The sequence below is a fragment of the Amblyraja radiata genome, chromosome 7, assembly GCF_010909765.2.
Source record: "Amblyraja radiata isolate CabotCenter1 chromosome 7, sAmbRad1.1.pri, whole genome shotgun sequence".
In the NCBI taxonomy this organism is placed as follows: Eukaryota; Metazoa; Chordata; class Chondrichthyes; order Rajiformes; family Rajidae; genus Amblyraja; species Amblyraja radiata.
Genome location: NC_045962.1, coordinates 13,662,906 through 13,687,814, shown reverse-complemented (window position 1 = coordinate 13,687,814; position 24,909 = coordinate 13,662,906).

The following is a 24,909-nucleotide window of genomic DNA, read 5'->3' as shown; positions in this document are numbered from 1 at the left end:
TTGTAGTTGAATTGATACAGAACAATGAAGCCAAACTAGACAAAGATAATGCAAACTGTAAACAAACTCAATGTAGTCAATAACGTTAAAAGTTAGGATTACCAGAATATCCAAAGGTGACATTGAAAATTTTAACTACTAAAAGCTGTTTTAATGCATATTAATATGAGGTGGGTATGTTTCTAAGCTGTATAGAAATCAAGAAGCAGAAAAGTAGTTAAAGTACATTATAGTAAAAATGAGAAGAGAATATAAAAAAAATAAGTGCAATAACCCTGAATGGGCTGAAAGAACAGAATGAGTTATAAATGATTTATGCTTTGGGCGACGTAGGTTAAAAATACTAAAATTTCACTGTTCATCCATGCAAGAATGTCAAGTCATTGGACCAGATGAAGAATTCATTGGTAATAAGGTTTTAAAAACAGATATGTCCTGATAAGGTCATGTGGCATTTTAAAGATCTAGTCAAGTAGAGGAATGTTAATGCCAGAGGTCTGACATCCACTTTAAATGTTAAAAATGGAGCTGTAGGCATTAACTCCACAGGGTAAAACTGAATAAATCCAAAGATTTGTGCTTCATTGTTGCAAATCCTGCACACTGGAGGGTATTTTTGGTAAAGGGCCTGTCAGGCGATTTTTTCGGCGAGTGCCGGCAACTGTCACAGTTGTAGCAGGTCGCCAAAAAAGCGGCGACTGGACCACCCTACGACAATGTCTACGACAAGCTACGACAACCTACCGCCTAGTTGACGTCAAGCAACCGACAACCGGCGACCCATTAGGACCTCCACCTACGACCAAACCTACTACAACCACACAGGCGACAACCAAAGTCAACCTACGCCCACCCGCGACCAGCTACGACAAACAAAGACCCTGTCGGCGACAACTGAAGACAACTGAAAACAATTCCGTTGCCGGTACTTTTCGCCGGTTGACGTAGGTTGACGTAGGTAGTTGCCAATGGAATTCACCAAAGTCAGCACCCAGCAACAACCAACAACAACTGGCGACAACCTGCATCATCCTGGCAACAAGCATCTACACAGGAAAAGACAAGCTACGCCAAGCCCACAGTCGCCAAAAGGTTTTGAACATTTCAAAATCCAGCGGTGACCAGAAAAACGTTACGACTCTTTAGGCGACTTGAGGAGACTACTCACGACCATGCAGGCGACACCCCGGTAACCATGTGGCGACAGCCTAATCGCCTCTAGTCGCCAAAGAAATCGCCTAAGTGGGACAGGGGCTGAAGCTCTGAGAGAACAAAGAGGGCCCATCGGGACTGTAATGAGTACATACATTACATAACTTTGTTGGCATACAATACGTGGTGGCACTTGGCGCACTTGTGCATTGTATGCAAAAACAAAGAGTTTCACTGAACTTCAGTAAAAGTAACAATATAGTATCAATGAATCATTGAAACATTGATTGAGATGGTGCACCTGAAAATAATGTCCTGTAATAAAGCCATGTGAGGGGAATGAAGAATGTCATGAATGGGATGGGATTCACAGTAACCAGTTGAATTAAGACAAGTACAATTGACTTATTCTCATGCTCAAAGCTGTAAATCCAAATGTTATGAATGTTGTTTAATGCAACCTACACAGTAAGGGCACGTCAATACTCAGAAGATGGAGGTGTTGAATGTCTGGAAAAAAAATAATATGATGGATGGGATCTATTGCAGAACAGAATTTTGGGCAGCATTGTGGTGCAGCGGTAGAGTTGCTGCCTTGCAGTGCTTACAGTGCCAGAGACCCGGGTTTGATCCCCACTACGGGTGCTGTCTGTACAGAGTTTGTACGTTCTCCCCGTGACCATGCTGATTTTCTCCGATATCTTCGGTTTCCTCCCACAGTCTAAAGACGTACAGGTATGCAGGTAAATGAGCTTGGTAAATGTAAAATAAATTGTCCTTAGTGTGTGTGTAGGATAGTGTTAATTTGCAGGGATCGCTGGTCGGCGCAGACCTGGTGGGCCGAAGGGCCTGTTTCAGCCCTGTAGCTCTAAACTAAACTAAACTAATATGAGGGAAACAAGACATGAAGTCGCTGAGGCCTCGTCAGAAATCTTTTTTATCCTCTTTAGTCATGGGCAAGGTGCCAGTAGGATAGATAATAGCCAATGGTGCTCCTTTGCTTAAGAAGGGTAACAAGGACCAGGAAATTATAGGATGGTGGTAAGAAAATTATTGGAGACAATTCTAAGGGACAGGATTTACTTGCATTTCAAAAAACTTAGACTTATTCCAGAAAGTCAATGTGACCTTGTACCGTGGGATGTCCTTGCTCATACATTAATTGAATTTCTTAGGAAGGAACACAGATGATTGATGAGGGCAGGGCAGATGATGTAAACATGGACTTCAATAAAGCATTTGACAAGTTTACTTATTGTGGATTGGTTCAGAAGAATAAGTCACATGAGATCCATGGTGAATTAGTCATTTGAATTCAAAATTTGCTTCATCATGGAAGTGCTGTGGTAGAGGGATTTTTTTCTCTCTCTGGGGTTTGTGACCACTGGTGTTCGAAAAAGATCAGTGCTGGGATCTCGGGTAGACACAAAATGCTGGAGTATCTCAGCGGGTGGGGCAGCATGTCTGGAGAGAAGGAATGGGTGATGTTTCGGGTCGAGACCCTTCTTCAGGCTGATGTCAGGGGAGGGAGCGGGACAAAGATAGAATGTAGTCAGAGATAGTAAGACTGGTGGGAGAAGAGGGAAGGGGAAAGTGATGGAGAGAGAAAGCAAGGGCTATCTGATGTTAGAGAAGTCAATGTTCATATCGCTGGGGTGTAAACTACCCAAGCAAAATATGAGGTGCTGTTCCTCCAATTTACACTGGGCCTCACTCTGACAATGGAGGAGGCCCAGGACAGAAAGAGCAGAAAGGGAACAGGAGGGGGAGTTGAAGTACTGAGCAACCGGGAGATCAAGTAGGTCAAGATAGACTGGGCAGAGGTGTTCAGCAAAACGATCGTCGAGTCTGCACTTTGTCACGTCGAAGTAGAGAAGTTGACACCAGGAACAGGTGGGACTGTTGGGATCTCTATGGTTTGTAACGTATGTTAATGATTTGGATGAAAATGTATGAGGTATGATTAGGAAGTTTATAGGTGACATGAAAATCAACAGGGTTGTGGGTAACAAGGAAGGTGGAGAAAAGTTACAGCAAGATACAGGTCAAATGTGGGCTGAGAAGTAACAGGTGGAGTTTAATCCAGACAAGTATGCGGAGCTGCATTTTGGGATGGCATATGCAAGAGGAACCTATACAGTAAATGGCCAGACCCTTATGAACATTGATGTACAGAGGGGTCTTGGGGCTACGTAAGTTAATAGGTTGCAAAGAAGGCATGTGGTATGCTTGCTGTTATTGGTCAGGGTTTTGAGTTGGAAAGCTGGCATGGCATGCTGTAGCTGTGTAAGACTTAAGCTAGGTCACATCTGGAGTATTTTGTGCATTTATGGTCGCCACACTATTGGAAGAACATGGAAGGTTTTGAAGAGGGTGGAGAAGAATTTCTCCAAGATTTTGCTGGGACTGTAGTGCATTAGCTATAGGGAGAAGATAGACACAAAAAGCTGGCGTAACTCAGCGGGACAGGCAGCATCTCTGAAGCGCAGGAATGGGTGTCGTTTTGGGTCGAGACCCTTCCTCAGACAGATATAGGGAGAAGTTGGATACATTTTGGATTGCTTTCTCTGCAGTGTTAGAGTCTGAGGGACAACCTGATAGAAATATAAGAAATTATGAGAGGCTTAGATGGGAGTAGAATCAGGACCTTTATCCAAGGGTGAAAATGTCAAATACTTGAGCGTGCAGGTTTAAATTGAGAGGGTAAAGTTTGAAGCAGATTTGTGAGACAAGGCTTTTATACAGAAAGAATTGTGGGTGCCTCAAAAGCATTGCCAATTGAAGCATGAAGAGCTGATACGATAGCAACGTTTAAAAAGCATTTATACCAACACATGAACAGGCACGGATCAAAGGGATACAGACCATGTACAGGCAGGTGGAATTAGTTTAATTTGCCATTATGGTCAGTGCAGACATAGTGAGCTGACATCAAAGACATACCGACCAAGTTTATAATGGGGACGGATGATAATGAAGACAATTGTAATGATTAGTTTCAGGGGCACTTAAATACAAAGATAGAAGGCAGTGCGGCTTGAAAAATTTGACTCACGAGCAAGATGGCTTCAACAACTGGGACTCACTGATGAATGTCAACAGAGGTTGAGACATAAACCAAGTCCTGGCTGGATTCCCAGTTAAAATCTTGGCCCAGCTGTGTAACAGCAGCAGGGATCGATGTAAAACAGGTGCATCTTGCACGGGAGCAAAGGACCTCTAATATTCTCTGGCAATCACAATTAACTATTGAAATTTAGATAAAGAAAACATACTGGATGCAGCTTGCAACATAACTGGCAGGAATTTCCCTCCTGAATTTATTTCCAATTCCTCCAAGCTAAAACAAAAAACACCTCTTTCCTTTTTTCACTTGGAAATGAATATGATATTTTAGTATATTAAAAAAATCGAATTAGTAACAACAATTGTTTTAACACGCATCAGTTCTGAAAGTTATTTGTTAGCTATGGGCTGATGTCCTCTAGCTGTGTTGCAGTTACTTCATTACCTTTGAGATGATTTTTCAATAAGCCCTTTTGTGATCATTATTGAACCAAGAGGAGTGGGGAGTAAAGCCCCTGTCCCACTTTCACGACCTAATTGGCGAATTCTGCCGAGTTTGCCCTTGACTCATACTCACAGCATGGTTGCCACGAGGTCGTAGGAGATCTTCGTAACTCTTCCTCATGCTCGTGAGTGGTCTCCGCGTACTCGTGGCCCCAAGTATGTCGCGAAGTTTTTCCCAGCCAGATAAAAAATGTCCATGTGTAAAAAAAAGATCGGCATTGAAAAAATCGATACCTTTTATCGTAGGTAGGTCGTAGTAGGTCATGATGGTAGTCGTAGGTAGTCGTAGATAGTCGTAGGTAGTCGTGGGTAGTCGTAGGTCAGTAACTGGCCCGAGAAAAAAATGCAAACATTACATTAGTTTATCATGTGATCATTTTCCACTCGTAGCTAGTCGTAGTGTGGAAGACTGAGGTTGAGGGGAATAGTAGGAGGTCATAGACATAGTCGTAGGAGGTCGTAGGAGGTCTTTTACTTCGGAGAGTCAACACGACCTTGACATTTTTTTAAACTCGTCGAGGGTCTTCTAAAATCGTGGATTTGGTCGTCCAAGTGGGCAGGCCCTTAAGTTTAGAGAGTTTAGCAAGTTTAGTTTATTATTGTCACGTGTACCGAGGTAGAGTGAAATGCTTTTAAAGAGCAGGGAGCAAACACAGGGCAATAATGTTGGCTTTAAACGATTTTTTATTCCTGACCCCACAATGTCCAAAACCTAAGTCCTGTTTTCTCTCTTGCCTCCCCAACTACCATCTTCTCAGACACTAGCTATCTCCACTTCACCTAAATAGTCCTTTGAGATTCAGATGTCTCCATCACTCCACCCAATCATCCATAGCTGAATCCTGATATCACTCCCCACATCCACCCCAGCCCCCCTTTCTAACCATCCAGCACGGCACTCTGATGATCCACGCCCTCTCCACAAGGCTCAAAAGCACCCATTACCTCCCACTGATCATGCATCCAATTCCCCAACAATCTTTACCCAAGGCAATGCCCAACTTGACTTGTAATCATGGGCCAACCTAACCAAATCTGGCCTTAGAAAAGGCATCACATTTTTGATGACGAAAATAAGCAGCTGATCACTACAGGGTAAAGCCAATGACTGAATTGCTTATATGCAACCCTGAAATGCTTACTTAGCACACCCTCAAAATTCCTGGACCTTAGAACTACCAGAGGTGAATTAGCTGCATAAAAAGCTGCAAATAATTTTGATCCATCAACCGTTAACCATTACTGAGACATTGTGGTAGGATAATCAAGGTTGAAAACCAACCATTGTGAGATGCTTGGCTTTGAGAAAAAGAGACAAAATAGAAAAAGCAGATGGTACAGCCTTAACAAAAATGAGAATGTGATAACATCATCAGTGGAGCTTAAGCCAAAACATTAAGATGTCAGGTCCGTATGGAAATAACCAAAGTCAAAAAATACTGGCGAGGTTAATGGACCATTCCTAAAACGTGTTGGATAGAGAGTAAATCTGTAAACTAGAGGAGCAAGGAACAAGCACAGTGCAATAATCCAGGGAGGTGTGTGTAGAATTGCATCCCTGAACTGCCAGAAGCAATAGTTGAGGCAGGTACAATCACAACATTTAAAAGACATTTGGACAGGTACATGCATAGGAAATGTTTAGACGCTTTCAGTGCCAGAGACCCAGGTTTGATCCCGACTGCGGGTGCTGTCTGTACGGAGTTTGTACATTCTCCACGTGACCTGCGGGGGTTTTCTCTGAGATCTTCAGTTTCTTCCCACACTCCAAAGCCGAACACGTATGTAAGTTAATTGGCTTAGTATAAGTATAAATTGGCCCTAGTGTGTGTCGGATAGTGTTAATGTGCGGGGAACGCTGGTCGGTGCGAAGGGCCTGTTTCCATGCAGTATCTCTAAACTAAACTAACCCCATTAATTTATCATCTAATCATGGAATTGATTGTCTTGTAGTGATCTTGTTGTGTGCACATTTGCTGTCACATGTGTCCATAGGTTGACATTGACCAGCAATGCGCTGGATATCAGCTCTATGGAAGATATCCTACTTATTTGAACTGAAAAGTCAGAAGAAGTGTCCTGACCCAAGACATTGCCTATCCATGACCCCCAAAGTTACAGCCTGACCCAGTGAATGTTTTCAGCACTTTATGTCAATACTTTGTAAATCAGCATCTGCAATTCCTCACGTCTACATTTTAAAGAATAGTGGGAAATGAATATTGCTTAACAAATCTCACCTGCTTTTTTTTTATCATATAAAATATTATCATGACATTGATATCTCCTTCATTGCACTTGGTTGATATTTTCTATAGTGAATGACATGGAATAATTTCTAATGCCAGAGTTTTGGGACTTGCTACAAGGTCAAAATGCACTTCCCTGACAGCAGCAGATTTTCCCTGTGTCACAGTTCCACTCTAGCTCATTCCTCACAACCCTGCAATATTTAAATGTTGCGCTTTTTAAGGTCATTAAGATGATTTCTGCATCCCTTGCTATTTTAAAAGGAGGCAAATTTTAGAACCAATTTATCCTGATGCATTGCTACAAAACAAAATAAAATCTTTGACATTAGCTAGCAAGATAGTTTCAACATTTGTTTTTGCAACAACAATTTTTTTTCCTGGTCATGCAATCACCTGGCTTGTAATGATGATGATGTTTTTAGGATATACACATTTCACAGCACTGGCTTTCTATATATATATACTAAACCAAGTGCAGACCCGTTGGGTCTGTTCCCCCAATGTGCGGTTGTGGGGGGGGGGGGGGGGGGAGGCGGCATGCAGCGTCACACACACTAACTGCCCCCCCCCCCCGCGCTATCACGCTAATTACCCCCCTTGATATTATATTAACATTATTAATTTTCTCCTTTTACCCCATAACCACCCTATCTACTGACGCATTGCCCCCAACTTGCAGTCACATCTAGAGTGGGAGGGGAGGGGGGGGGGGGGGGGGGGGGGGTTAGAGAGTGAGGGCAGAGAGAGAAGGGGCAGAGACAGAGAGAGAGAGACAGAGACACAGAGAGAGGGGCAAGAGGGATAGGGGGGTGGAGAGGAGGAGAAGAGGGAGGGTGGGTGAGGGGGGAAAGGTGGGGGAGGAGGGTGTAATGTATTCATGCATATTCGTTATATGCTAATGAGTTGGTCTTGTATATAAGTAGGGAATGTTGGGTAATAAAACTCTCTTGTGATCCAGCCAGCCTGCGTGTAAGTTATTGTTTATTCACTGTCCGGAATATAACAAAATTGGCGACGAGGATGGGATGGAGTTTGTGAACTCATCCTTTAAATACAGTGCAGGACTGTTTTACAACACGCAGGATTGTTTAACAGTTTAAACAGTCAATACGGAGTTGTGTCGCAGTTGTTTGCGAGCTGGACACGAGAGGCCTGCAGATCCTTCTAGGCAGGGGGCTGTAGTAAAACTTGGCAAGAGTTTCTCAGGCTATCTCTATGTTGTGTCTACGTGGCAAGATATCGTCCTTGGGAGTGTACAGCTAAGTTTTAGGTGAATTGTTACACCCGAACAGACAGGAATTTGGGGTTTTGAACGGACCTTTTATTTAATTTTTTTAAAAAGGAGAACGACACGATGGCAGCGTCCACAGGCTACATTGGGAACCTTGGAACTTTTGACAAGAGTAGAGAGCCATTCAGCTCCTACATGGAGAGAGCAAACATGTTTTTCACGGCAAACAATATATTAGAGATTAGTGGTGAAGGAGAGATAGTGGCTGAAACAGATAAGGCTGTTTGCGAACGCATGAAAGCAATTCTGCTAACGGAGATCGGTCCTGAAGTGTACGGCACACTCGTGAATCTCCTTGCACCCTTAAAGGCAAAAGACGTGCCATTCAATGACATTATAAATAGGTTGGAGGAGCACTTCAACCCAAAGCCTCTGGAAATTGCAGAAAGCTATAAATTTGGCACTAGAAACCAGAAGCAGAATGAGTCAATCAATGATTACATTGTTGCCTTGAAAAACTTAAGTTTACACTGTAACTTTGGAACATTTCTTGGACGAGCACTACGAGACAGATTTGTTTGTGGTCTAATGGATGAACGAATTCAGTCCAAACTGATGAACACTCCAGATCTCACATTCGAGGAAGCATGCAAGATTGCTACCACAATAGAGATGGCATCAAAGAATGCTCGGGAGTTTCGTCCACCACGGACTGCAGTGGCCGTTTACAGTCACAAGGCAGTGCCTATGGCCAAACCAAGAGGCACTAAACCAAAACCAAAGCATGGCAGGGAGCCAAGTTTAGCCAGTTGTTATCGTTGCAACAGTAATCACTCATCCCAATTTTGTCAGTTCAAAATGGCCAAGTGCTATAACTGCCAGAAGAAAGGCCATATCGCCTCAGCATGTCGGGCCAAGCATAAAACAGGAAACCAACAATCTGCGGGAATTAAGCAACATCACCAAAGAGGAGTTCACAACTTGGAGATGAACCCAGATGGAAATGAACTTGGGTTGTACAGCATTTATGCAACCAACATCGATAAGCCTACAACCAGCCAAGGCAAGGACTTTCGAACTAAACTATTGATTAATAAACAGTTAATTGATATGTGTATTGACACGGCAGCAGATTGTTTGGTCATGAGCAAAGACCTGTACGAAACAAAGTTCCCAGAGATACCATTGTTTGAGAGTAAGGTCAAGCAGAGAACCTACTCGGGCGAAGTTTTGGAGACTTGTGGACAAATGAACTGTAAAGTTCAGCATAATGGTCAGTCTGTAACACTGCCCATCATAGTAGCCAGCTACAGAAATAAACCAACCCTCCTTGGAAAGGATTGGCTGAGTAGAATAGAATTAGACTGGAAGAACATTTTCAGCGTCAATTTGTCCAAATCACGTCTTGAAAAAGTCATAAAGGAATAACAGGGTACTCTGCACACATTCGACTTAAGGAAGATGTGAGGCCTGTGTATTGTCGACCAAGACCTGTACCATATACACTAAAGCAACAAGTGGAGGTTGAACTTGACAGATTAGAGCGTAATGGAGTACTTGTGAAGACAGACCAGAGTAACTGGGAAACGCCAATTGTGGCCGTACCCAAGGCTGATAAAACTGTTCGACTATGTGGTGATTACAAAGTCACAATCAACCAAGCCGTTGATGACGAACAATATCCGTTACCAACCTCACAAGATCTATACGCAGAACTTAGCGGAGCAAGAGTCTTCACTAAACAGGATTTGTCTCACGCTTACGCCCAATTCAATGTTGACAAGGAAAGTCAGCTATACTTGACTATCAACACACATAAGGGCTTGTATTCATATACAAAGCTGCCCTATGGTGTGAAATCATCCCCAAAAATGTTTCAGTCTGTCATGGATCAAATATTCCGCACTGTGTGTGCAACCAGGATGACCTATTGATATTCACTGAAGGCATGGTAGAACATCTGGAAATCCTAGAGCAAGTTCTCATAAGACTGAACTGCCACAATGTTAAACTGCGTCAAAGTAAATGTGCATTTGCACAGTCAGAGGTGGTCTACCTTGGACTCAAGGTAGACGCCAACGGACTTCGCCCAGTGAAAGCGAAAGTTGAAGCAATTGTGAATGCTCCAAAACCCAACAATGTGTCAGAGCTACGATCATTCCTTGGGATGGTGCAGTTCTATGCACGATTCCTTCCAGATTTAGCAACTGTGCTAAAGCCACTACATCATCTGCTACAAAAAGACGTGAAATGGGCGTGGGGAAAGGAACAGCAACGTGCATTTGACATCTGCAAGGAAAACTTGACAAGTGACAAACTTCTTGTTCACTATGATACGACACGTGAGATGAAACTTGCTTGTGATGCTTCAAGTTATGGTGTAGATGCAGTGATCTCCCACGTAATGAATGGGAGATCACCGGTCAAGAACAGACTTTTAGTAATATAGACATTGTCCCTACTGTGTGTAGGATAGTGTTAATGCAAGGGGATCTTGATTTTCTTAGTTTGGTTTAGTTTAGAGATACAGCATGGAAAACTTGCCCTTAGTTCAGTTTAGTTTAGTTTAGAGATACACCGAGGAAACAGGCCCTTCGGCCCACTGAGTTTGTGCCGACCAGCGATCCCCATACATTAACACTATCCTACACACAGTAGGGACAATATATATTTATAGAAAGCCAATTAACTTACAAGCCCGTACATCTTTAGAGTGAGGGAGGAAACGAAAGATCTCGGAGAAAACCCAAGAGGTCATGGGGAGAACGTACAAATGGGGAGAACGTACAGACAGCACCCGTAGTTGGGATCAGACCCAGGTCTCTGGAGCTGAAAGCGCTGTAAGTCAGAAACTCTACCGCTGCGCCACCGTGCCACCCCTCGGCCCACCGAAACCATGCAGTCACAGGGAGTAGGCACGAACTCCGCACAGGCAGCACACAAAGTCAGGAGCAAACCTGGCTCTCCGGTACTGTAAGGCAACTGTTGTGCCACCCCCCGCCCCCCCCCCCCCCCCCCCCTTCCCCCTCCCTATCAACTGTTGGAAGAACAGAGTCAGTCAGCAGCAACTGTGGAAAGAGAAATCGGTCAATGTTTCAGGTCAGGCAACCTTCCTCACAACTTGTTTTCCTGAAAGGACATAAAGTGCTGGAGTAACTCAGCGGATCAGGCGGCATTTCTGGAAAACATGGATTTGTGATGTTTAGGATTGGGACCTTTCTTCAGACTAATTATTGGGGGGCTGAAACAAAGCTGGCAGAGATGAGTGGCGGGGCATAGCATGGCAGGTAATAGGTGGACATAAGCAAGGGGTAGTTTTAATCGGCAGATAGTTACAACAAAAGCGATAAATTAAACCAGAAGGTGTGAGACAGATGGAGTTACAAATAGTGAAGCCAGAGGAAGGAAGCTGCTTGACCTGCTGAGTTACTCCAACACTCTATCCGTTTGTGCAAACCAGCATCTATAGTTACTTGTGTCCATGACTTGTTATCTTGGTTTTCTTCAGCTTGGCCACTACAACTGTGGGGATTATTAGCTAGCTATCATCCAGGACTCGCTCTCTGGCTAACAAAAATAGAAATTGCCGGAAATACTCCAGGGTCAAACTTTGTTTTCCTCTCTCCGCAAATGCTGCCTGACCTGCATAGTATTTCCAGTGATTTTTGATTTTATTTCAGATTTAACCAATCTGTAGTTTTTGCTGTTTGCTGTGTGTGTGTGTGTGTCTGTCTGCTGATGATCCTGTAACTGAGTTTGAGAATGTTAAAATCAGCTTATGCATTTTCCAATCATCCAAACCTATTTCCATCTCAATTCATACAGAATGAAGAGCTCGGCACAAATATACCCTTCACGGAAAGTAAGAACTGCTTTCAAATTCATGAATGAGAATAGAAACTGTCGGTAATGCTTTATGAAGGGCCTGCTTCAAAGCAGCATCCTTGAATCTCTCCTTTTAATTTCCATTGAGTTTATGCAGAAACCAGAATCTAATGAAATCCGAAGCTGACCATATGAGTAATCAAGAATGAAAAACATATGCGTTTTACTGTCTGTTCCATGCATCGGTAGTGTCTCCAAAATGTGTTTAACAATGTATTAAATCAACCTGTTCATCGAAAAGGCGAGGCAAAAATGGCAATCTGTGAGAGTGTCCTTTCTACATTAAATGAAGTGAGTAGATTATCAAGATGGTCAATTTACCCATAGAAACGGCATCTGACTGTGACAGTACAGACTTGCATTGTTGTCGACAGTCTCGTCATTTGAGTCTGAGGATGGGTCCCGACCCGAAACATCACCCATCCTTTTTCTCCAGAGATGTTGCCTGACCCGTTGAGTTACTCCAGCACTTTGTGTCTCTCTCCTCATCTCACCAGCCTGACTAAAGACAATCTTCATGAAAGAGATTAACGGTCGTTATTTGAGGTCTAACATCTTGGAGAGGACAAGATCAAATTGGATTTTTGTTGCACCAATACCATTTTAGTAATTCATACATTTTCCCCATCGAACATTAACCTAACCAATTGTCTAAAGCAGGGTCCCAACTTGAAATGTTGCCAGTCCATTCAGTGGACAGTGCTTGATGGTCAGCATGACTCAACTTAGACTTTAGACTTTATGGATGGAGCATGGGAACAGGCTCTTCGACCCACCAGATCCGCACCAACCAGCGATCGTCCCGTACACCAGAACTACCCTACACATTAGGGTCAATTTTCAATTTTTACCAAAGACAATTTACATACAAACCTGTACAGTTTTGGATTAGATTAGATTAGATTAGATTAGATTCCTTTATTGTCATTCAGACCTTTCGGTCTGAACGTAATTACGTACCGGCAGTCATACATATAATAATAAATAACAAAACACACAGTAAACACAAATTAACATCCACCACAGTGAGTTCACCAGGCACCTCCTCACTGGGATGGAGGCAAAAGTCTTAAAGTCTCTGTCTCTTCCCTCCTTGTTCTCCCTCTGCGCTGAGGCGATCCAGGCTTCCGAAGATGCCGCCCTCCAGTCCAGCGGACGCAGCTGTAGTTGCGGGAGCTCCGGAAAAACAGGTCACCAACCTGTGACCTGCGAGCTCCCGACGATGGAGAAAAGCAGAGTAAACAGAGAAAACCGATGTTGTCACGGGGAGCACCAGTAGTCAGGATCGAACCAGGGTGTCTGGTGCTGTAAGATAGTAACTTTACCTGTGTTGCCCAAATGATGGGCTGAAGGGCCTGTCTCCATGCACTCTCTCTCTCTCTGATTCTATAAGATTGGCTGAAAACGTCAGGTCAATGGATATTAGTGTTAGTTTAATCGCCCGGTGCAACAGATTTGTGATCAATACAGGAAGGTTTAAAATCAAACTATTGAACATTCTCCACGCTTTGATACCCCACCCAGGTGCTGGATTGCTCGGATTGAAGACATCTTCACTTCCTTGCATTGTTTAAATACTCTGTCCAGCACAATAATCTAGCAATTGCTTCACGCTTTGAGCGTTGTTTGAAATATTCTGTGTATTGGTGCTTTGTGCTTTCCCAACGTGTTACTGAAAAATTTGATTTAAAATTAGGTTTGAAGTGCGCTGTATTAAATAAGATTGAATCAATACCATATTATCCTGGCTGCTGGCGGGGAACAGTGCTCAGCAAGGGATGCCAGCAGGGAAATCGCATGCCCAGATTCTTGTTTTTTTCCTTCATTAATTTAATGTGATGAAAACCTCCCTACCAAAGGTCTCTGAGAGGCCTATTCTTTGCTCAAGGAGCCCAGGGGTAATTCAACACTGCAATTTACAACATTTATACTGATAACAAGATACAGAGAGGTGGGAGGTTTCCATTTCACTTGCCGGGCTGAAAAATTCGATACAAATAGCTTCAATTGTTTGCTTTGTTGTTGGGGATGTGGAACAAATCTTCTTTGCAAGATTGTTAAAATGGTTGCATACAACCTCAGCACACAGGAATATCTTTACCCCCCTCAGTAAGATCTTTCGGGCATTTAATTTCTGCGGTTGAAAGTTTTCACCTTGGAGGGCAACCTGCCCCACTGACGTTCAGTCTGTGTGTTTCAGTTTGCACCAGGATAACACCGGAAAACTCAATCAGCAGGTGAAGCCTGCAATGTTTCTCCTCGTCCTGCCCATTTGCAAGGCCTAGTGTAAGAAACAAGGAGGTACTCAGCGGGTCACCATGAAGAAGGGTCTCGGCCTGAAGCATCAACTGTCCATTTCCCTCCACAAAGCTGCCTGACCCGCTGGCTTCCTCCTGGAGCTTGTGTTCTACCCACATCTGGAATGTGCCGGTTATGTCCTGCCTGCCTGCTGTGTGTAAATGACGATACCAGGTTTGGTCGTGTGTCTGACGACACTCTGCCGTTGCTTTGCCACAGCCTGTGCCACATCTGTGCCTCTGCGGAGATTGTCGGCAGTGCATGCCTCTCTGCCGCAAGTCAGTAGGTGGGCCATTGTCTGTACCAGGTGAGACTTGGTCATTGGAAAGTTCTCCTTTCCCATTAACCTCCTCAGCCACAGGAACTGAAGAGGAACGGGATAGGAATACCGCTTGTCCTAGAAGCATTTAACCGCTATTGCCAAAGGAATAAGGTTCATGATGGTCCCTCATCCAATCATTTTGTGGCCATAGATTCATGTAGCATTCACAAATGCCCTTTGGTCTTTGAAGACTTCACCAACAATTAAATTACTTAAATTAATCCTGCACTATTCCCTTCTTAATCTTTGATTAAGCATGAACAGTTTTGCATTATTATTATTTGCTAATTTGTTTTATACACACACACACACACATCATATAAACAAAAGCAAATAAAAATGGTGCAAAACTGTTAATATTTTGTATGTATATATATATTACATATCTGTTGTGCTGCTGCACGTAAGAATTTCGTTAATCAGTTTCAAAACATGTGATAATAAAACACTCTTGACTTGTGACATGACTATCGCCTTCAATTCTTCTCAGATTCCTGCCACTAACCTCACGACATGGATAAGTTACAGTGATTTAACAGTCTACCAAGCAGCATGTCATTGGGATGAGGGACTTGGAGCTACCCATGTGGTCACTGGAGGAATGTGCAGACTCCACGCAGACAGTAGTGAAGGTGGGATGTCAGGACTTTCATATGAAGAAAGACTGGAAAGACTCGGCTTGTACTCGCTAGAATTTAGAAGATTGAGGGGGGATCTTATAGAAACTTACAAAATTCTTAAGGGGTTGGACAGGCTAGATGCAGGAAGATTATTTCCGATGTTGGGGAAGTCCAGAATTTGGGGTCACAGCTTAAGGATAAGAGGGAAGTCTTTTAGGACCGAGATGAGAAAATCATTTTTTACACAGAGAGTGGTGAATCTGTGGAATTCTCTGCCACAGAAGGTAGTTGAGGCCAGTTCATTGGCTATATTTAAGAGGGAGTTAGATGTGGCCATTGGGGCTAAAGGGATCAGGGGGTATGGAGAGAAGGCAGGGATGGGATACTGAGTTTGATGATCAGCCATGATCATATCGAATGGCGGTGCAGGCTCGAAGGGCTGAATGGCCTACTCCTGCACCTATTTTCTATGTTTCTATGTTTCTATGTCGTGATTGAACCAGAATTGTGAAGCACCAACTCTACCAGCTAAAGGGCCTGTCCCACTTTCACGACCTAATTCACGACCTCTGCCGAGTTTGCCCTTGACTCATACTCGCAGCATGGTCATCACGAGGTCGTAGGTAGGTCGTGATGCTAGTTGTAGGTACTCGTGGCATCAAGTAGGTCGGGGCGTTTTTCTAGCCTGATGAAAAATGTCCATGAGTAAAAAAGGTCGTGAATTAAGTTGTGAAAGTGGGACAGGTCCTTAAGTCACCATTGTGTCATTAGTGCCAAGTATGTGTGCCCCTTCAGAAACCTTCCAGCTCTTAACCTTTGGCACCTACCTTACCAACAGTGGATTGTTAGACAGTACTTTAAGATGAAAATGGACCATTTGGCCCATTGAGCTCGTTCTACCATTTGATAAGTGCTCTGTGACCCACACCCAGATACCTGCCTTTACCCTGTATCTGTAGCATCTTTGTGTGTAAAAAGAACCGCTCTCAGATGTTAAATAAATTGTTGACCCAGAAATAACAACCAGTTCCTATTGCATAAAAGTATACTCATATCTCACTCCCAAAAAGCCAAATCCCAACTTCTGGGTTTACCCCAGACCGTAGACTCCCCAAACAGGGGAACTAGTCTTTCCGCAATAACCCTATCAGTTCTCCTGAAAACTTTACAAAATCATCCATTAACCTTTTAAATTCAACAAAATATAAACTGGCCTTGTGAAATGTGTCTTCATAACATGAAGCGCATTGAGGTAGAGTGTAGAGGAACTGGAGATGCTGGTTTTAATAGGAGATAGTGGCGGCGCGGCTCTGGCTGCAGCGGCTCTCCGGCAGTCCTGTTTGTTTTGTGTTTTTTGGGTTGTTTATTTTCGTTTTGGTTAGTCTAGTTTTGGTTTTTAGTTTCTGTTTGGGGGGTGGGGGTTGAAACGGGCTTGCTGTCTCTCCCTGCGGGGGAATGCGACTTTTATGTCGTATTCCCCTTCTCTGCCTCCGTCTGCGCTGAGGCCTAATGGCGGAGCTGGCGACCTCGAGGCTCAGGAGGCAGAGCCCGCCGGGACTCGCACTGAGCTCGCTCCCGTGAGGACGGCCCGGCTCGGGGCTGGAACAGGGCTTCCGTGAGGGGCTGTGACGCTACCGTGAGGACGGCCGGCCCGAGGAAGGAACGGTGCTCCCGTCGGAGTGGCCGAGCTCGGGGAGGTACGGCGTTCCCAGCCCGAGGGAGGAGTGGTGCCCGGTCGGGGCGGCCCAGCCCGAGGGAGGAGCGGCGCCCAGTCGGGGCGGCCCAGCCCGAGGGAGGAGCGGCGCCCAGTCGGGGCGGCCCAGCCCGAGGGAGGAGCGGTGCCCGGTCGGGGCGGCCCAGCCCGAGGGAGGAGCGGCGCCCAGTTGGGGCGGCCCAGCCCGAGGGAGGAGCGGTGCCCGGTCGGGGCGGCCCAGCCCGAGGCTGAGACGGTAACGGCACTCACGTGAGGGCGATCCGGCTCGGGGCTGGAACGATGCTCCGGTGGCTTGCACGGTGTTCTGGCGGCGGTGGCCTGAGTCCGGGGTTCGGCCGCGGGCCAGCGGCTGCGTCAGCAGGACTGGTGAGCGCAGCTTCGACCACCCCGGGCCGCGGTGTTTGAGCCGCGGGACAGTTGTAACATCGCCCGGGGGGTGTCGCCTCAGCGCAGAAGGAGAAGAGGAGGGAAGAGACTGGAGACCTAAGACTTTTGCCTCCATCACAGTGAGGAGATGTTGGGTGGACTCACTGTGGTGGATGTTAATATGTGTTTATTGTTGTTTTTTATTGTATTGTATTGTATGTATGACTGCTTCAATTTTGTTCAGACTTCGGTCTGAATGACAATAAAGGCTATCTAATCTAATCTAATCTAATCTAATAGACACATAAAGCTGGAGTAACTCAGTGGGGCAAGCTGAAACCTCACCCATTCCTTCTCTCCAGAGATGCTGCCTGTCCCGTTGAGTTACTCCAGCTTTTTGTGTCTATCTACCATTGAGGTAGATCTCTGCTTCACTCTCCTTAGAGCCAATATATTCTTCCTCAAACAGGACAGCTCACTGGTTTAAAATCTCTTTGCGTTGTCGTAGCAGAACCTCTGTCTCCTTGTTCTCTAAATCTCCAATAACAAAGACGTTTTTTCTGTTAAGGGCCTGTCCCACTGTACGAGCTAATTCAAGAGTTCTCCCGAGTTTCCCCTGATTCAAACTCGGAGAATTATGGTAATAGCCGCTCATAGGTACTCGGGGCTCTCGTGAACTTTTTTCAACATGTTGATAAATCTTCACGAGCTGACCGCGTTTCCTGAATACCTGCCGTTAGCGTTACGAGCCGCTAAGAGGCGTCCTGAGCTCCAACGTACCCGCTACGTACATTCTACGTGCTTACCACGAGTTTGATTTTTTTAAAACTCGGGAGAGCTCTTGAATTACCTCATACAGTGGGACAGGCCCTTTAGCTTTTTTTAGCCTGGTCTCTGTGCTTGTCTCCTCTGCTGGGCTCTTCCCCCACATACTTAATTAGCCTTGCCTCAGGGTTACGAGAAGGGCTGCATGATGAGCTAAATGTAACCTCACCCCAATCCTCCCCAACATCATCCTACTCCCCCATAATAATGCAAGGATGAAAACCAAGCCTTCCGCTAATACCATTAGTAACTCTTTAAAAATTGCACAAACTTTATCAGTGGTGTTTCTGTTTTATTTTAGCACTCTCAGCCTGTGCATTACAATTCCCGGAGGATGTAAGTAGTTCATTGAGAAGAATCAAATGGCCATTTGCAAACCTATAAACTGTTTGATCAGGCCATGTATTCCTTCTTCCTGAAACATTGCTTTCCAGTAAATTCCAGTTTGAGCAGCTATTTCTCAAGACCTTTGACAGTGCTCAATTAGCTGGGTTTGTGTCTTGAAGTCATGCACACCATTAAGTGGCTGTTAAGTTTATTGATTTACACAATTCTATCCATCTTTCATGTGGAAGATTTAACTTAACTCCTAGTCTGGTTCATGTAACCATGAACCAGTGTATATAATCATTTATAATGGCTTTACAATAAGATTATTGCACATTGCAATATTCATTGCACACTAAATTTTAAAAAAAATCATCAAATGCTTACTGCATGGAAGATGATTCAGCCCATCTATGTAAGAACTATCCAGCTAGTCCCATCCCCCTGCTTTCCTCCCACAGTCGTTGAAACTCCATTCCATTTAGATTCTCATCCAACTCCGGGTGGCATGGTGGCATAGCTGTAGAGCTACTGCCTCACAGCTCCAGAGACCCGGGTTCAATCCTGACCGCGGGTGCTGTCTGTATGGGGTTGGTACGTTCTCCCCGTGACCTGCGTGGGTTTTCTCCAAGATCTTCGGTTTCCTCCCACACTCCAAAGAGGTACAGGTCTGTAGGTCAATTAGCTTGCTATAAATGTAAATTGTCCCGAGTGTGTGTAGGATGGTGTTAATGTGCGGGGATTGCTGGGCGGTGTAGACTCGGTGGGCCGAAAGGCCTGTTTCCATGCTGTATCTCTAAACTAAACTAAGCTAAATTTCAAATGCTATAGTCAGTAACAGCTTCTTCCCCCTCTGTTAGACTTCTGAATGATCCTCCCATAAGCTGAGATGTCATCCTGATCTTCCAACCTACCTCTTTTCAGACATTGGATGTTTTCTCTGGAACTGTAACACCGTATTCTGCACGCTGGAATTTTTCTCAATGCACCAACTGTTCTACTTGTATATGGCTCGTTGTACCCATGTATATAATGATATGATTTATTTGGATAGCATGGAAACAAAATTGGTTCACCTTATCCGTGGGCACGAGTCAATTGAAACTTCCCTCATTCCTAATCCTGGAAGTTCTCTCAAGTTTCTAACCACTCAATGTAAAAAAAAAACAACTAATTTCACTTTTATTTCCATTGCCATTCATCTCCATTTGCATTTTCTAGTCCTGTGTTGCTCTGTCAATGCAAATTTTCTCTCTACTCTGTCCAGACTCTTCGTGATTTTAAATAATGCTGCATCAAGTTGCCTCACCACCAAGGAGAACAAACCCAGCTTTTCCAGCTGAGCCACATAACTTATTTTTTTGCCTTTCTGCCAAATCTCTCTCATGCTTTGTGTAAAGCCTTCGCATCATTCCTAGAGTATGGTGCCAAGAACTGGATACAATGGATGGTTATATATAACTTTTTATCAATGTATAAATGTCTGGAACTAGAGAACATTGATTTAAGATGAGATGGGATGGGTTTAAAATGGGAGCAACTTTTTCACACAAAGGGTGGCAGGCATGCGGAATGAGTTATCAAAGCTAGTGGTGGAGGTGGTTACATATGCAATATTTAAAAGACACTTGGGTTAGAGGGATGTGGGCCAAATGTAGGCAAATGGGACTAGTTTAGGGAGGCAGTTTGTTCCGCATTCAAAAGTTGACCCATAGGACCAGTTTCCATACTGTATGATTCTATGAGTCTATGACTGGACATAATATTCCAATTGTGAGCCAATGTTTTATAAAACCTACTAAGGGTGGTCACAGTAGCGCAGCAGTAGAGTTGCTGCCTTACAGCGAATGCAGCGTCGGAGACCCGGGTTCAATCCCGACTACGGTTGCAGTCTGTACAGAGTCTGTACGTTCTCCCCGTAATCTGCGTGGGTTTTCTCCGAGATCTTCGGTTTCCTCACATACTCCAAAGACGTACAGGTTTTTTTGCTTGGTATATGTAAAACAAATGTCCATAGGATAGTGTTAATATGCGAGGATCGCTGATCGACGTGGACCCGGTGGGCCGAAAGGGCTTGTTTCCGCGCTGTATCTCTAAACTAAACTAAACAAATCCTGACTTCCCTGCTCCTGCACTCCATGCTTTATTTCTAAAATCCTTGGATACCATGTTGGTTCTGAACAACATGGCCAAGATGTCCTGACTCTTTCAAAGAAATGTGGTGCAAAATATCTAGATATCTGTTCCTTTCGGCCTTTTTAGAAACATGCCCTCTTGTTTGCATTGCATCTTCTCATTCTACTTACCGAAATGTAACATTTTTCAAGGCTAAAATTCATCTGACGCCTATCATCCCACTTGTCTTGTTTACGGAACATGGTTGCCTGTGTGTAGGATCCGTGATCGAATATTCTTTGTGTCAGAAGGGCAAGTTCACACAGCATCCAGCATAAGTTTAAAGCCAGTGTGTGTTCCTGTAGCCTTTCATTGATGGATTTGCAAAGGCAAAGAACATACGTATCTGCCAGAGAGCTCGATAGTTCCTCTATGAAGATCTGATCTGCTGGGTTTTTATAAAGCAATGTGATCAATGACATGATGCTGTTCTTGACCTCAGCATGCTTTACCTCCCATTTTGAAGTGTTATTACTTTTATAATACCTTGGTTGCATTAATTGATCAAGCTGCAGGTGATGATATATTACAACCTAAATCATTGGCACCTTTTACATGATGTAAAATAAAGGAAGTGAGTGTATGGATTATTCCACACTTGAAGTGTTTAAAGGTGCTAATGATTTTTTTTAAACCCGAAAGAACACAATGGTGAAACATCAGAGAAAGAACTTTCTGAAAATTCAGTGACACATGCCATTAAACATCACGTAAGAAATCTTTGAGTTTAATCATCAAACTATTCATTGGTGACTGCGTTGTGCTTTTTCTTTTGTGTTACAGTTGTATTAAATGGGATAGACATGGAATGAACCTGGCAGCTTACTCCTGGGTACCCATGAAGCACAGCGGACCATCAAAGGCAGCAGACATATACATCACCAGTCTAACACAAAGTGCTGGAGTAATTCAGTGGGTCAGGCAGAATCAGTGGAGGATATGGATCGGCAACATTTCAGATCGGGACACTTCTTCAGACTTGTCCCGGCCTGAAACATTGTCTATCCATTCCTTCCACAGATTTAGTTCAGATATACAGCACGGAAACCGACCCTTCGGCCCACCGAGTCTGCTCATACCAGCAATCACCCCATACATTAACATTATCCTACACACCAGGGGCAATTTTACCTAAGTCAATTAACCTACAAATCTGTGTCTTTGGAGTGTGGGAGTAAACTGGAGTACCCAGAGAAAACCCATGTAGGTTCACAAGGCTATTTCCCGGGATGGCAGGACTTTCATATGATGAAAGAATGGAATAACTGGGCTTGTATTCTCTGGAATTTAGAAGGATGAGAGGAGTTCTTATAGAAACATATAAAATTATTAAGGGATTGGACAAGCTAGATGCAGGAAACATGTTCCCCATGTTGGGGGAGTCCAGAACCAGGGGCCACTATTTAAGAATAAGGGGTAAGCCATTTAGAACTGAGATGAGGAAAATCTTTTTCTATTCTGGGCAAAGGATTCTGACTGACTATTCAATATATGCCTCTCATAATTTTATATATTTCTACCCAGACTACCCAGTAGCTTATACCCTCTAATCCAGTCAGAATTCTGGTAACCCTCTTCTTGACCCTCTCCAAAGACTCCACATGCAGGAAGGATTCCAAGTCTGTGCTATCAAGCAGCACTTCAGAATAACCTGTTCAAAAAGGAACTGCAGATGCTGGAATATCGAAGGTACACAAAATTGCTGGGGAAACTCAGCGGATGCAGCAGCATATATGGAGAGAAGGAAATAGGCGACGTTTCGGGCCGAAACCCTTCTTCAGACCAGGGTTTCGGCCCGAAACGTCGCCTATTTCCTTCGCTCCATAGATGCTGCTGCACCCGCTGAGTTTCCCCAGCAATTTTGTGTACCTTCAGAATAACCTGCTTAGTTTAGTTAAGTTAAGTTTAGTTTATTTAGTGATACAGCGTGGAACAGGCCCTTCGGTCCTCCGAGTCCGTGCCGACCAGAGATCCCTGCACATTAACGTTATCTACACACACATGGGGCAATTTACAATTATACCATGCCAATTAACCCACAAACCTGTATGTCTTTGGTGTGTGAAAGGAAATGGGATCATCCAGAGAGAGCCCACGCAGGTCATGGGGAGAACGTACAAACTCCATAGAGACAGCACCCGAGGTCAGGATCGAACTCAGGTCTCCAGCAGCAACTCTACCACTGCACCACCATGCCTCCCTAAATGCTTATTGATGTCCAGATGAGTTTTGCCTTGACGGCTCAGCTCTAGTCTTCATTACTGCCTTGGTGCGACTGATTGCATTTGACATCAGGGTAATTACTGACTTAAATGGATTGCTGACCTGACCATAGCAGATGGTTGTGGTTGATAGAGGTCAATCTTCCTATTCCAGGACTTCATTGTAGGACTTCCTCGGGGCAGCGTCCGAGACCCCACCATCGCCAACTATTTCATCAATGACCTTCCTTCAACGTAAGATCAGAAGAGAGATGAGTTCCCCAGACAAAACTACTGAATAATATTCAATACCATTTGCAGCACCTCAGCACACTTAGTTAAATTTAGTTTAGTTTAGAGATACAGCGCAGAAACAGGCCCTTCAGCTCACCGAGTCCACGCCGATCAACAATCCCCACACTATCCTATCCTATCCAATATTCTACACACACTAGGGACAATTTTACAATCTTTACTGAAGACAATTAACCTACAGACCTGTACATCTTTGGAGTGTGGGAGGAAACCAGAGCACCCGGAGAAAACCCATACACTCAAGGAGAACGTACAAACTCCGTACAGCCAAGCACCTGTAGTCAGAATCGAGCCCGGGCCTCTGGCGCTTTAAGGCAGATACTCTACGGCAGCGCCACCGTGCTGGTCCACTTACGGCAACAGGACCTAGACCTTCAGAAATGGGCAGACAAGTGGCGAGTAACAGTCAAACCACAAAAATTCCAGGGAATGACAATCACCAACAAATGAGTCTAATTCCCTATCCTTGTCATTCAATGGGATTATCTTCACCAAGTCTCCCACCTTCAACATCCTGAGTGTCACCGTTGACATTCAACAGGGTGAGTCACGTTAATAAAACGGCCAATCTCCATCTCCTATCCAGCTTGTTCATGTGTCTGACTAAATGCCACTAAATCAACACTCTCTTATCTGCTTTTACCACCTTCCCTGGCGCCGCATTCCGGACAACTACTACCCACTGTGTAAAAAACTTATCTCGCTAATCTCCTCTAAACATTCCCCCTCACACCTTAAACCTACGCCCTCTAGTATTTAACATTTCACTGGGAACATGACTGATTATCTACCGTATCCTTGCCTCTTGTAACATTATATGTGTGTTGGAATGCTCTCCCTCCCTGAGGGCAGAGAGCCATCAGCTCTCAAAAATCTTGAAACCATCCAGAACAAAGCAGCCATCTTGTTTAGTGCCCATTTATATCTTGTACATCCTTCCCTCCACTACTGGCATGCAGTGACTGCATTGTGTACAATATTTCAATGGAGCTTTATTCGTCACATGTGCAACTGCACTGTGAAATTCTCTTTGCATATTTACACATACAGGCGCCGCCATGCTTTGGCACTACTTCCACCCCAAAAAGTCTGGTCCTCCCATGCGCTCGCTCTACTCAAGCAGTTCCCAATCCAGGTAAGCCCTCACCTGCTGCCAAGCCTTGGTCACATTAATGTTTTTTCTTGCTGTGAAAGGTCCACACAAGGCTTTTCCATACGATCTGTTATAAAAGGTTACCAAATGCATTGCGATGGATAACAAGGGATGGCAGTCTTTTCTTATTGTCATTCCTAGTGCACAGTGCTTCTTCTGTTATGTATGGGAATACCAGTACACATGTTGCTCCTTGTTTTTAGTGTCTATGGCAGCTCGTCATCGTATCAACTGCCTAAGATGTTTAAGAGCATGACTGCCTAATTTAATGCTTAAGAATTTTTAAACACTACTTAAAAATTCTAAAAAGTTGAAAATCTCCTTTTAATCTTTTGGTGGTCATAAGGTCATAAGTGATAGGAGTAGAATTAGGCCATTCAGCCCATCAAGTCTACGCTGCCATTCAATCATGGCTGATCTATCTCTCCCTCCTAACCCCATTCTCCTGCCTTCTCCCGCTAACCTCTGTCACCTGCACTAATCAAAAATCTACAGTATCTATA